Source organism: Microtus pennsylvanicus, chromosome X (assembly GCF_037038515.1).
Source record: "Microtus pennsylvanicus isolate mMicPen1 chromosome X, mMicPen1.hap1, whole genome shotgun sequence".
NCBI classification, from domain to species: Eukaryota; Metazoa; Chordata; class Mammalia; order Rodentia; family Cricetidae; genus Microtus; species Microtus pennsylvanicus.
The window spans coordinates 93,018,319-93,033,301 of NC_134601.1; the positions used below are offsets into that span (position 1 = coordinate 93,018,319).

At 43.3% G+C, this 14,983-nt stretch overlaps 1 pseudogene; it reads left to right on the forward strand.

Annotated features, from left to right (window-relative positions):
• Window positions 1-1,120: 1,120 nt before the first annotated feature.
• On the forward strand, window positions 1,121-2,143 carry LOC142840415 (Y-box-binding protein 1 pseudogene; annotated as a pseudogene).
• The last annotated feature ends 12,840 nt before the right edge of the window (window positions 2,144-14,983 follow it).

Here is a 14,983-nt window from a genome sequence, read left to right on the forward strand (position 1 = left end):
GGCGTGTTTGGGTCCATCCTAGGTCTCCATCCAGTGTCTGGGTCCTGGTGCTGTAGGAAAAGTCAGGAGTGGACTCACTCTCCTGGCATGGGTCTAAGGCTGAACCACTCATTTGAAGGGTATTGGTTTTAGCTTTCCTTTAAAAATCTGATAGAATTTTGTGCTGAAACAATCTGGCCCTGGGCACTTTTGGGTTGGTAGATGTTTAAATGATGCTTCTATTCCTTGAGGGTTATAGGTCTGTTTGCATTACTTAGCTGATGTTGATGGAAAGTTGGTACATGGTTTACATAGAGAAAATGTCTATTTCTTTCAAATTTTCGAATTTTGTATAGTAAAATTTTTGAATAATGACCTAATGATTCTTTGGATTTCCTCAGTTTCTGTCATTATGACTCCGTTTTGATTTTGGATTTTGTTAATGTGGATAATCTCTCTCTTTTAGTTAGTACAGATAAGGGTTTGTCTTTCTTGTTGATTTTCTCAAAGAACCAACTTTTGTTTAATTGATTCTTTACATTGCCTTCTTTGTTTCTATTTTGTTTTTTTTTCAGCCCTGACTTTGAATATTTCCTGCTGTCTACTCCTCTTGGGTGTGGCTGCTTCTTTTTGTTCTGGAATTTTCATGTGTACTATGAAGTCACTGGTATGAGAATTCTCTCATTTCTTTATGCAGGCACTTAGTGCTGAGAACTTTCCTCTCAGCACCACGTTCACTGTGTCCCATGAATTTGGGTAAGTTGTACATTCATTTACATTGAATTCTAGGAAGTCTTTCATTTCTCTCTTACTTCTTCATTGACTGGGTGGTGATTAAGTAGAGAGCTGATCAGTTTCTTTTAGTTTGTAGGTTTTCTGATGTTTCTGTTGTTGTTGAAACCCAATTTTAATCCATGACGGTCTGTTAGGTGACAAGGATACCTTGAGATTTCCTTTATTTGTTGAGACTTTCTTTGTGACCAAGTTTGTGATCAGTTTTGGAGAAGGTTCAGTGAGGTGCTGTTAACCTCTAATTTTGTAGTTGTCTTTTCCTAGGTTTATTTAAGAATGTCTTTCTTCTCTCTTTAAGGGCCTCAATCCTCATCACAAAGTTGGTTTTACGATTGTTTTCTAGAGGTCGATGGACACCGAGAGTGGACAGCTGGCCCCAGAGAGCCCCGAGAGCACCACTGAGGCTGCTGATCTAGTCACCAATCCACCACTGGAGGAGACACAGCAGTCCCTGCAGACTGGAGTCACCACTACAGCAGCCACTACCAGTGAGGCAAAGACCCAGCAGCCAGCTGATGCCGCTGATGCCATCCTCAGGGCTGGAGATACCAAGCCTGGCTCTACGAGCAGCAGCACAGGCAGTGACATCCCAGGCTGTCTCACACCAGCAGTGCCGGCCATCAGGGAGAAGAAGCAAATCGCAAGGAAGGTTTTGGGCATAGTTAAATGGTTCAATGTCAAGAAGGGTTACGGCTTCATCAAGGTAAATGACACCAAAGAAGACATATTCGTCCACCAGTCTGCCATAAAGATAAATAACCCCAGGAAGTACCTTCGCAAGGTAAGAGACGGAGAGTCTGTGGAGTTTGATATTGTTGAAGGAGAAAAGGGTGCAATGGCGTTAAATGTTACAGGCCCCGGTGGAATAGAAATTCGAGGTGGTAAATATGCATCAGAGCATAACGAGTATAGATGCTATCGAGGTCGTAGGGGTCCTCCACGTAATTCCCAGCAATATTACCGGAATGGGAAGAGTGGGGGAAGGAAGGAGCAATCAGAATGCACTCATGAAGGCCAAGCTCAACAAGACCAGCAAAGACAAGTGATGGAGGGTGCTGGCCAACAAGGTACAAAAGGGCGAGGTGTACCTGTGAGACTAGATATGTATCGCAATTACAGACCACAGTTCCGCAGGGGCTCTCCTTGCCAAAGACAGCCCAGAGAGCACAGCAATGAGCACTATGAGGAAAATCAAGGAGAGGAGACCCAAGGTCAACAGCCACCTCGACGTCATAATCACTGTAACCTCAATCACCAACAAAGACGCCCAAAGAATTCCAAGCCACAGAGTGGAAAAGAGATACCAAAGGCTTGTGATCTACCATATAAGAATGTGTCTGCAGCCAAGACCAAGCAAGGCCTGACTGAGTAAATGCCGGGTTACCATCGATACCATCACGTGGTCTGCAAATCCAAGATGAAATAGAGATGAAATACCAACAATAAGTAATGAACATCAAGTGTTTTCTTTGGACAGTTGACCGGATACAATAGAAATATCAGCATTAACTATGCAGTATGTCTTACCTAACAAATATGTTGTGTATTTTTAATTTGGTTTTTCTCAATACACCTTCAATGTTCTTTAAATTATGCCAACCAACTGCAAACACCTCTGAATAAAGGTCTTAAATAGTAATTCCAAAAGATCATTTCTTGTGCTTAGACTGTGCTGCAATATTTATGGCGTGCTGTACTGGAATGGCTGGGCTCTGGTGGTGACATAGTACCATGGGCTTCTGGTGGGGTAGGGTGTTTCTACCTGGTTTTGAAGGAGTGGGCCTGATCTGTGGGTATAAGAGTTTGAATGTAATTGGCCCCTATAATCTAATGGGGAGTAGCATTAATAGAAGAAGTAGATTTGTTGGAGTGTCTATGGCCGTTTTGGAGGAAGTGAAGGTTGTCACTGTGGGGTGGGGTTTGAGGTTTTCTATGCTCAGGATACCACCCACTTTCTCCGTCAACTTACTGTTATCTGCAAGATGTGGGAGTCTCAGACACTCCTCCCGCTCCATGTCTGCCTGCATCCCACCATGTTGCTGAGGTCAGGCATGTGTCAGGCATGTCCCTAAATAGAAGCCTAGAGACCATTGTGTAAAGTTGGGGAATTGAAGCCTGGGTTGCCTTGAAGACACAATGTTTAGAGATGTCAGAGTCATGGGATACCTGCCAAGGAGACCTGCTAACAGGGAGTGGAACCAGCCCAAGAGAAAGCAGTCTATTGAAGTCAGCAAAGCTGAACAGAGTAGGAGATCTGAGAGTGAATTGACATCAGGGATGGAGATGCAGAGTTTGGAGTTTGCCCAGCTGGATGTCAGTCTTTCAGTAGTCTAGAATTTCCTCACTATACTCCCTTCCCTACGTTTTGGAATTGCAATGTATGCCATGTGCCATTACCTGTTGGAAGGATGTGACCTGATTATTCTGAATTTAAGGGATTACAATTAAGAGATTACATGAATCTCAGAGGAAACTTAGGTCTTTAAAACACTGTTGAGATTTTGATCGACTCTGCAGATTTTTCAGTTTGAACTATATGAATTTAGCGTTATGATATTGTTAAGTTTATGTGGTCAGGCAATGGAATGTGGTGGTCTAAATATAATTGTTCTCCGTAATCTCACAGGGAGTAATACTATTAGTAAGTGTGGCTTTGTTGTAGTAGGCATGGCCTTGTGTAAGGAAACAAGTCATTATGGGGGTGGGCTTGAGGTTTCTTATGCTCAAGATATGGCCCAATGTCTCAGATGCCTTCCTGTAGCCTACATGATGTCAAATTCTAAGCTACACCACAGCACCAGCTCTGTCTGCAAGCTGTCAGGCTGCTTGTCATGATGATAGTGCACTGAACCTCTGAAAGTATAAGTGATCCTCTCCATTAGATGTTTTTATTTATACAAGTAGCTGTGGTCTTGGTGTCTCTTCAGAACAACAGAAACCCCAAGACACCGAGATTCAGGATTCTGAATTGATCTCTGGGTATCAGAACTCTGGCCTGTCCTCTGATGTAGAGAAAGGCTTCCTCCCGAGTTGCGGACAAGGATGTTGATGATCAGAGAAGGGACAATAAGTGCTAGGCAGGGCCAGAGTAGACAATGTCAGGAGCAGTCTTGTTGAGGATGCTGGCCTGGCCTCTGGAGAAAGAGGGGCTTCCACCGGAGATGTGAGCCGGGTTTTGGTGACTAGGATGAGGGGAGCAGTTATGTTGGGCACTCAACATTAGTGAAATGGGGGTGGGTGACATGGATTACAAGAAGCTGGCATGGCTTTTGATGGGATGGAAACCTTCCATCAGAGGAGTGGACCTGGATATGGTGACAAGGAGAAGAAGGGCAATTGGAACACGGTTCTCAAGAATGAACATGGTGGGGCAGTCTTACCTGGGGTTCAGGATGCTGGGCTGGCCTCTGGTGGAAGAGGGCTTTTTGTTTCAGAGTTCTGGGCTAGGATATGGTGCTAAGGGTTGGGATTAAATTGGGAAGACACCGGAAGAGTTAGGAAGATTTAACCAGGTGTTCAGAGTGCTGGCTTGGACTCTGTGGAATGTAAAATTCCCTCCAGAGATGTGGGGCTGGTTTTCAGGGAGCCGGTCTGGAATCTAATGGGGTGGAAGGCTTGTGCCAGAGGTACAGGCCTCGATATGGTCTCCTCAATCCTTCTTAATGAAAAAAGACTTCTTGGTTTGTTCAGCATTCAGTTCCCTCCCATTTACTAATTTCTTTTATCAGAATGGTGCAAAGGAAGTTATCAAACTAGGTTTTCTTTTTTGAGACGGGATGGGGGGCACAACTGGGTAATCACGGCATCTTTATTACTGTATCCACCTTCTAGGCAGTTGACTGTTGTCTTTAATAATAACCTTACCCCTTCTTGGCAGTTGACTGTTGTCTTTAATAATAACCTCACCCCTCCTAGGCTGCAAGCAATAGTCAGACATCTTCATTTGTTCTTGACCTCATTTGCTCAGTTCAGTTCCCTGTCCTCTGAGAGGTGATGTGGCTGCTGTTGGTCAAATCAAAAGTCAGGGCCTGGGGCAACAAGTTTGATAAGCCAGAGAGTCACCTTTGTCAGTAAGAAGCTCTGTCCTGCAGCTTCCTAGATTGCACCTGGAGCCCCTGGTGTTCCACCCATCTGTCACAGGCATTCAGGCACAAAGTCTTCCTGTCTAAACAAGTCGACTTCAGTGAACATCTTTCCCCAGCTTCTCCACATTCTCTAGGACAAGGCAGATGAGGGTGAGAAATTTGCTTCTCTCCTCCACCTCTCAACTCAGAATATTGTGCCCTGGTCTGAACACGGCAAAAGCAGATTCCTTACCCAAGATCTCACAAGACAGGAGACCAAGTGAAGAAGACACCTTTGAAAAAGAGGGAAACTGTCAACTGATTTGGTGGGAGCTTTTTAACAGGAAATGTGACCAGTTAGTTCCTTCAAGTATGGTCTCACCCAGGGTTATTTGCATTATCTGCTCATGACTCTGTTACTGTCCCAGGGACAGGGCTACTCCAGAGTTTGCTGTCAAGATCAGACGTGGACGCACTTGGAGTTCATAGCTGAGGGAAGCTACTCCTAATCCTCACAGTGGAAAGCAGGGCCATAAGTCTGAGCTGATCCCTGCTAACAGTAAAGGAAAATCATATTCACAGAAAGTGAACAAATATGCGGGAAATAAGACTCAGAATGTAGAAAATACACATTACAAAAAACAGATATGTACAACTGAAGCCATCAGGATTCTGACGTCTAATTAATTTTTAAAGGAAAGATGAATAGGAAGACCAAGAAAAGAGGATGATCACAATCTCTACCACTGAGGTTAAAAGCAAAACCACTCCATACAGGAACACAACTCTCACCTCCCAGGCTACAGGCTCTAGTTTATTCTGCACCTACATTTGAGTGACCTTAGCCTTTGATCTCAAATTCGGCTAACCCTGAATTCCATGTTTCAACGTGGCCACTATCTTGTCATGTTTTTGTGTTACTAGAATAAAGAATAGTCACAAGCCAACCCATTTTGAAATACTTTGGAAGAAATATGTCAGCAGATTGCAACAAAGTGTGGAAATCTGTGCTATGGGCCTGGGATGCCATCTAGTGACACTGGAAGCCCCTAACTTGATGCCACCCACTGGTTTGTTAGTACATTTCCAAGTCACTGGCCAGTCACAGGATGTGAGGTCACGCAGACGGCTGGTCTGTGAATGGGAATAAAGATATCCCAAGACAAAGTATGGTTGAGCCCTGAGCTGCAGTGTCCCAAGCTTTCCACAGTTACAGAAATTCTAAACAATGGGAAGACTTGTAGAAGGTTCAGAGTAAGCTGTTGTCCTTCCAGGAACTTTTGTTCTCAGGAGGGAACTGATTCTGAGAAACACTACACTCCACTTTTGCTGGATATTCAGAAATATTTTTTTTTGAGATAGGATTTCTCAGCATACCTTCGTAGCGTATCCGGAAACTCTCTCTGTAGATCAGGTTAGCCTCATACTCACAGAGATACATCTGCCTCTGCCACCCAAGTGCAGGATTAAATGCCTGGCCCACCACGGACTGACTACACTCAGAACTATTAATTCTCCAGGTTGCAGACAGGCCCCTATCCAGTGCCTATGTGAATGGCTGACCTGAGAGCAATGTGGATTGACTGGTGGTGGTATGGATGCAAGTGTACTTAGGCAAACACTGAGGGATGCTGGGAAAAGAACCCTGGGTGTCTCCAAGATGACACACAAGTGAAGCTGTTGGTCACAAGGTATTTTGCATCCAGTGACAAGCTCAGGTTGATGATAGAGAAGAAGGTATTAAGAAGAGAAACAACTACCAGGTGTTTTACTCTGACTTGTCCATTCACCATGAGAAGCACACAGGCATGAATATAGGCATACACACAGACACATAGACACATATGGTGACAAATATTTAAATAGATAAGTAAATATAGTAAGTTTGGGGGGGTCTAGGAGAAACTTGATTTCATTTTGAGGCATCTGACAAAGTTGGGAAATATAATAAAAAGAGTTTAGGAGATTAAATAGCATGAATACATACAGGTATTTTGTATTAGTCCCAGTGGAAAGGAATGTGTCTTCCCACAGAGATGACTTCATAATCATATCTGTTCTGATGGATGTGCTCATTTCCAGGCGTATTGTAGTTATGAAATGGGTTTGTTTCACAATTCTACGTCGAATTTCATATTATTTTCACAAATTAACATTTTTAATATTGCCTTTTAGGTTTTGCTTCTTGGATCCAAATCCCACTCATATCCTCATCACTTCTAATCACCCCTCTGTCCTTACTAACTCCCCCCACCAGAAGAAAGGAAACCAAAAATTGCAAGAAAAATTATGAGGAAGAAAGGAATTGAAAAACTCATCGCAGAAGCTGTAGTGACTCAGGCAGTCACACAGTAAACCTATAGTCAATATGCACTTGTGAGTGTTCAGGACAATGAGTCATTGGTCTGATCCCAGCAGCTCTCCCTAGGGCTCCTCTTGAATATCCTGCTGTTGTCCTTGTCGTGAAGATCCTGTACCTTTGGGTCTACAGGGCTGACCCCTTCAAGTGCTCCAGCAGATCACAGAAGTCGTGGATGATGGGATGGGCCTACACTTAGCCATGTTTTGGGGTGTGGGTAGTTGCTGGGTTCGTCAGCCCTCCAGCTCTCCCTCAACCTCAAAACAAGCGTGATTTTTCCTGCAACACCCTGGTTTGCTCACATTATGCAGTGAGCAGCAAGGTTTCAGATTTTTCTTCTGCTCTTCTGTGCTCCAGAGTAGCTTGCCCATAACTATACCCCAGGACCAGCTCTACTGTGTTGCTCATGCAATGTGTAAGGTCTGCTCTGCAGACTGCTGCAGCTGGTGAGAGGCAGGGATAACTCCAGCTCTCTTGGTCTTCTGACCACATGGACAGCTCCTCCACGTTCCGCAGGCCTTGAGGTGTGCTGAGGGGGCTTCTGTCCCTTGCCCATGACACTGTGTGTTAGATGAAGGGCCGGGACCGGATGGATCACTCACCCTTACATTCCCATGTTTGCTCACCTGTCCCCCACAGCAACATGGTCAGGTCTACTGTTTTGCCCAGGAGAGGGCACTGTATGGTGTCAACTAATCCTGAGCATGAGACTTGTTTTGGAGTGGTTCATATACCCGGGGTCACTCCAATGCAGTAACCTGAGTTTCCTCTCCAAACAGGTGTGCCAGTTCTGTTGTTACTGTTTATCAAATTGGCTCACTTTACATTCATTCTTACTTACTTTCATTCTTTTATTTTTAAAACAATATAACAAAAGAAAGTATAACAAGACCAAACAAAAAGTATCACAAACCCACAGGAGGAAAAGTGCCTAACAAAAAGCACACGAATAAGAGACTCACGTGTTTGCTCACTTAGGAATCCCATGAAAACACTAAACAGGAAGCCATGATATATGCACAAAGTACCTGGTGCAAACCCGTGCAGGGCCTCTGCAAACTGCTGCAGTCTCTGTGAGTTCATAGGATCTTTGCTCACGTTGACTAGAGGGACTTTTTCTCTTAGGATCCTCCTGCCAGGCTGACTCCTGTACTCTTTCCCCCCCTTCCACAGGGTTACATTGGGAGAGACAGTGATATTAAGGACTATTTGAGAGGTATTATAGAAAACTAAAACAGTAGAAACCTCCTCAAATATATACATATGTGGTGGAGATTAAATGACATCACCAAATAATGGGAGAGACAGAATCCCAACTGCCCATCTCTTATCACCAAAGGAAGTTCCAGTATTGGGGTTAGGTTACATCTAATAGAGATGTTGTCCATAGTGGCCCAGTGGGAAATCCTAAAGATCCCATGCAGTTGCCAAGAATATAGGTGCTCTCCACAAACTGACAGCTTGGAGTAACCTTAACAGAGGAAAACACTTCCACAATCAAATCGTTAAAATTCTTAAAATAAAGAGGAGCCTTGGTTGTTGAGACAGACCTGCATCTCTCTCACTGTTTATGCTGAGAGAAGATGATCCCAAGTTCAAGGGCAGTTTTGAAACAAAGTTAGATTTCATGTCTCAAAACAAATAGTAAAACAGGACTAGGAACCATAGCTGAATGATCAACATATCAACAAACTTGTGTAAGGAATCCGGTTCTATGCCTGTTGACACACAGCACGCACACACACACACACACACACACACACACACAAATACTCCTCAGGACTGGTACTTCTGGGCCAACTCCTGGGCCTAAGTTTTTCACATACTTGGTCTTTTGCCGTCCTGGTGCAGGAGTCAGAAGAAGAAATGGGCCCAAACTGACTGGCATCCTTCCACGTACAGGTGGGAGACCTGGAGGATGAAGAAATTGATAATGAAATCTGGAAAGTCCAGCCAGCTCCTCAGGTCTCCCTGCTTGGAATGCTGTAGGGTGCAATTCCATAAACAATGCAGTTTATATGGAGCTATAGATTAGAAATCATCCACATGTTTCTATTTGTGGATCACTTCCCTTCTTCTGCATTGTATTTTATGTGCCAGGCCCATCCACGTACCCTCTCAAGGCCATATACTGTAAATCCTCACCATCATTAACTTGCACTCAGCCATGGGCTTAGGGCACGGTGACCGTGTCCCACCATTCTACAGTAAATGGACAGAGAGGGTCTTTCCAGTGGTTTTGCTATTATCATGAGCATTTTCGCATCTTCATCATGGAAAGCCCTCCAAAAACAGAATCCCTGTCTGTTCTGTGACTGTGCACAGTGCCAGCATTACAAACAGTGACAAACAAAACTGTTGTCATGTGGGAGGGGGTGTTGTTATCAGAGACAGGATCTCACCATGTAGCTCAGGTTGGCACAGTATGTTTTCTGTCACTGTTTGGTCCCACCTCAACACAGAGAATTATGATATTGTTAAGTTTATGGGGTCAAGCAATGGAATGTGGTAGTCTAACTATAACTGTTACCCGTAATCTCACAGTTAGTAGCAGTATTGGGAAGTGTGGCTTTGTTGTAGTAGGCAAGGCCTTGTTGAAGGAAACATGTCAACATGGAGGTGGGTGTTGAAGTTTCCTATGCTCAGGATATAGCCCATAGTCTCAGATGACTTCCTGTAGCCCACAGGACATGGGATTCTCAACTACTCCTCCTACACCAGCTCTGCCTTCACGCTGTCAGGCTGCTTGTCATGATGATAGTGGACGGGAGCTCTGAAAGTATAAGGGATCCTCTCCATTAAATAAATAAGTGCTAGGCGGGGCCAGAGTAGACAATGTCAGGAGCAGTCTTGTTGAGGATGCTGGCCTGGCCTCTGGTGAAAGAGGGGCTTCCAGTGGAGGTGTGAGCTGGGTTGTGGTGACTAGGATGGGGGAGCAGTTATGTTCGGCACTCATCATTAGTGAAATTAGGGTGGCTTACCTGGTTTCTAAGAAGCTGGCCTGGATTTTGATGGGATGGAAACCTTCCACCAGAAGTGTGGGCCTGGATATGGTGACAAGGAGAAGAAGGGCAATTGGAATACGGTTCTCAAGAATGGACATGGTGGGGGCAGTCTTACCTGGGGTTCAGGGTGCTGACCTGGCCTCTGGTGGAAGAGGTTTTTTTTTTCACAGTTCTGGGCTAGGATATGGTGCCAAGGGTTGGGATTAAATTGGGAAGACACCAGAAGAGTTGGGAAGATTTAACCAGGTGTTCAGAGTGCTGGCTTGGACTCTGTAGAATGGAAAATTTCCACCAGCGATGTGGCACTGGTTTTCAGGGAGCCGGTCTGGAATCTAATGGGGTGGAAGGCTTGTGCCAGAGGTACAGGCCACGATATGGTCTCCTCAATCCTTCTTAATGAAAAAAGACTTCTTGGTTTGTTCACCATTCAGTTCCCTCCCATTTACTAATTTCTTTTATCAGAATGCTGCAAAGGAAGTTATCAAACTAGGTTTTCTTTCTTGACACAGGAGGGGGGGCACAACTGCTTAATCACGGCATCTTTTTTCTGTATCTACCTTCTAGGCAGTTGACTGTTGTCTTTAATAATAACCTCACCCCTTCTTGGCAGTTGACTGTTGTCTTTAATAATAACCTCACCCCTCCTAGGCTGCAAGCAATAGTCAGGCATCCTCATTTGTTCTTGGACCTCATTTGCTCAGTTCAGTTCCCTGTCCTCTGAGAGGTGATGTGTGTGCTCTTGGTCAAATCAAAAATCAGGGCCTGGGGCAACAAGTTTGATAAGCCAGAGAGTCACCTTTGTCAGTAGAGAAGCTCAGTCCTGCAGCTGCCTAGATTGCACCTGGAGCCCCTGGTGTTCCACCCATCTGTCACATGCATTCAGGCACAAGGTCTTCCTGTCTAAACAAGTCGACTTCAGTGAACATCTTTTCCCAGCTTCTCACCTCTACCTCTCAACTCAGAATATTGTGCCCTGGTCTGAACACGGCAAAAGCAAATTCCTTACCCAAGGTCTACAAGACCGGCCACCAAGTGAAAAAGACACGTTTGGGAAGGAGAGAAGCTGTCAACTGAGTTGGTGGGAGCTTTTTAACAGGAAATGTGACCAGTTAGTTCCTTCAAGTATGTTCTCACCCAGGGATATTTGCATTATCTGCTCATGACTCAGTCACTGTCCCAGGGACAGGGCTACTCCAGAGTTTGCTGTCAAGATCAGATGTGGACGCACTTGGAGTTCATAGCTGAGGGAAGCTACTCCTAATCCTCACAGTGGAAAGCAGGGCCATAAGTCTGACCTGATCCCTGCTAACAGTAAAGGAAAATCATATTCACAGAAAGTGAACAAATATGCAGGAAATAAGACTCAGAATGTAGAAAATACACATTACAATGAACAGATATGTACAACTGAAGCCATCAGGATTCTGACGTCTAATTAATTTTTAAAGGAAAGATGAATAGGAAGACCAAGAAAAGAGGATGATCACAATCTCTACCACTGAGGTTAAAAGCAAAACCACTCCATACAGGAACACAACTCTCACCTCCCAGGAGACAGGCTCTAGTTTATTCTGTACCTACATTTGAGTGACCTTAGGTTACATAATGCTTTGTTAACCTTAAATTTTCTCAACGCTAATAAAAAGGGAACAACGGCTGCACAAAGACATTGGATAATGGAAAAGTCTACTGAACTAAATCAACCAGTTTATTTCAAGAATGTGCTGACCTCACAATGGAAGCCAGGAGACATGCTGCGTTGGGGAAGGGGTTTTGCTCTTGTCTCCACAGGTGAGGAAAAATTGTGGATACCATCAAAATTAATAAAGGTTCGGTTTGAAGAAGAAAAGCCGCTTGGAAAAGATAAATAACAATTCATTCACAAGGATGGTGAGCATACTGATGGTAAGGAATACAGATAGGTTTGGGGCAGGGTTCTTTTCTTATCTCCACAGGAAAACACTCATCTTCAAAAAATTTAAGGGACCCTGAATATTTAATTACTGACGGATGGAAACTAGTTACGACCCACTAAGGATCAACAATAAAATTCTATACATTCTGTAGGTATTGAATTTTTTTATATATGGCTTATTGAACACTTCTTTATAAATATGTAGAGCTGGTTTTGGAGTTGGACTATGGCTCAGTCCCTCTTCAATTCCAAGCCTGTCAATAAGAGATATCTCAGAGTTTCTGTCTCAGGTCAGGAGTCATGAAATGGGACAGAATAAGAACTATTATATACTTGATAAACTTTCTTTGCTTTTCCTCATATCTGTGTCTTTCTTTATATGTCAGTATATGTCCTTGTTGTTAATGGTTAAATTTCCCATAACAAGCATCAAATTTTCCTACATTAATCTTTGAAGTTTCCAGGATGAAGATGGGGCCCCACAACATCAACTCATTCTGGTTTTTATGACGTCATGAATATGTTTTTCTTTTTTTTAAGCACTAATATTAGACCTGTTTTTTGGTACCAACTGCACAAGACAATTTCAAATGATGCACATTTTTGACAACACTCTGGCCGGACCTTCTCAAAACGCTCAGAGACTAGTTATAATTTTCTTAGGTCAAAGGTAATTTGGGAATTTTACCATCATTTGCTTTCACAGGAGCCCCTAATAAGAACGTCTCCCCCATGTCAGCTAGAAGCAATTTTAGAGGATGACGTCCCCTCTCCCAACAGAGTTTGCCCTCAGGGTTAGGGACATCTTTTAATGGTTGGTTCAGGGTTGAGGGGATTGGGGGATATTTTATGGAATTAGGGGTAATTTCAAAAAAAAGAGGGGGGATTAACTGGTTTGATGGGATGATTGGTATTTGTGAATTACTGTTTTTAGAAAATTGTATTGGTACTGTTTCCTGTATATTGATATACTGAATATTGAATATGAGTGTTCCTACCTCTATTTTTGTATAAGAGTATGCTTATAACTTTGTCTATATTGTATTAACACATCTACCATTTTACAATGTACATTTCTACCTCTGATACTATTTATATAATAACACTGTTTACATTTGATATGTAATGACATTGTTTACAGTTGAAGATCATTGTCTTCATATATTGCACAGTTGTTTATTCTTTTAGTCTTCAAGTTAGGTATTGAGAATTATGTGTTTGTCATATTTATTTTTAGGTTAATCAGGTCTTTTAGATACATAGAGATTATATTTAGTATAGATAGTATAATCTTCAGCCTCTTCGAAGAGCTGTAGAAAATGGCCTTTAATCTAACCTAGAATTCTGTGCCAACAAGACACAATTACTCCTGGCAACACCACTCTACTCCCGAGAGAACGTTGAACACCAAAGACACTCCACTGGGAGCTTGTCTTCTTGGCAAAACAGGCCTTTGGGTTAAAAAAAGCCCATACCTCAACTACTGACTAAGATATGAAACAGGACTGTCTTATCTTGCCAAGAAAGGATAAGATAATTCTAAGAAAGTCCCTGACATTTGATAATGGTATGTCAGTTATATTAGGCCTTAGACAAAGTTGATTGACGCAACATTGTAAACGAGACTTTGGGTGATTGCCCAGGTAGTCAGTTGTCTCTGTCATTTGTAGCACATTTTGGATATTTCTTGTTTCTTAAGTAACATTTATTCCCTTCTCAGATCTTTGACGGAGTTAAAGATTATATAATTGTAGTTACTCTCCACTTTATTTAGACTCCTTGAGATAGAATGTTTAGCAAAACTTTTGTTCTCAATATTGTTTGTTATATTTATTATTTGTTATTATTGTTTATAGTTGTATTTGGTTTAGTTCTGTCTTATTTAGACAAATGGGGGAGATGTAGGGTTAAGCCCCGCCCTCTGGGGGCGGGTTCGCCTGGGGCTACTGTTTACCTATAAATCAGACAGGTGTGCACCCAACCTTCCCTGTTGCTTCCTGTTCTCCACAGGAACCATGGTAATATAAGACTTTTACTCCATTAAAGCTGTATATATTTTTTACAATCTGTCTGCATTCATTTACGCCGCTACACCTGCAGAAGAAGCATCTCTGATGAGGAATGAGAGCCACATATTTACCTGTAGACATAAAGATGGGTGTTTAGAATGCAAGTGGGAATTATACTGATCTGGGAATGTAGCAGGAATGGGTTATTTTCTTTTTTTTTTTTTTTGTCGTTTACAGGGGCAAAAACTAGATCTTAAAAACATTTAAATTCCATGTGATAGTTTTTTTTAATTTTTTTTTATTGATAAAAGAAGAATAAATAGAAAAAAAAACAAATTTCCACCTCCTCCCAGCCTCCCATTTCCTTCCCCCTCCTCCCACTCTTTTCCCCCTCCTCCCACCCCTCTCCCCTTCCCCCCATTCCTCTCCCCCTCCCTCTCCAGTCCAAAGAGCAGTCAGGGTTCCCTGCCCTGTGGTAAGTCCTAGGTCCTCCCCCCTCCGTCCATATCTAGGAAGGTGAACATCCAAACTGGCTAGGCTCCCACCAAGCCAGCAGATTGCGTAGGATCAAAACTGCGTGCCATTGTCCTTGAACTCTCATCTGGCGATGGATGGAGATAGAGACAGAGACCCACACTGGAGCATTGGACTGAGCTCCCAAGGTCCCAATGAGGAGCAGAAGGAGGGAGAACATGAGCAAAGAAGTCGGGACCACGAGGGGTGCACCCACCCACTGAGACAGTGGAGCTGATCTACTGGGAGCTCACCAAGGCCAGCTGGACTGTTACCAAAAAAGAATGGGATAAAACTGGACTCTCTGAACATGACAAACAATGAGGAATGGGTTATTTTCAAGGGTT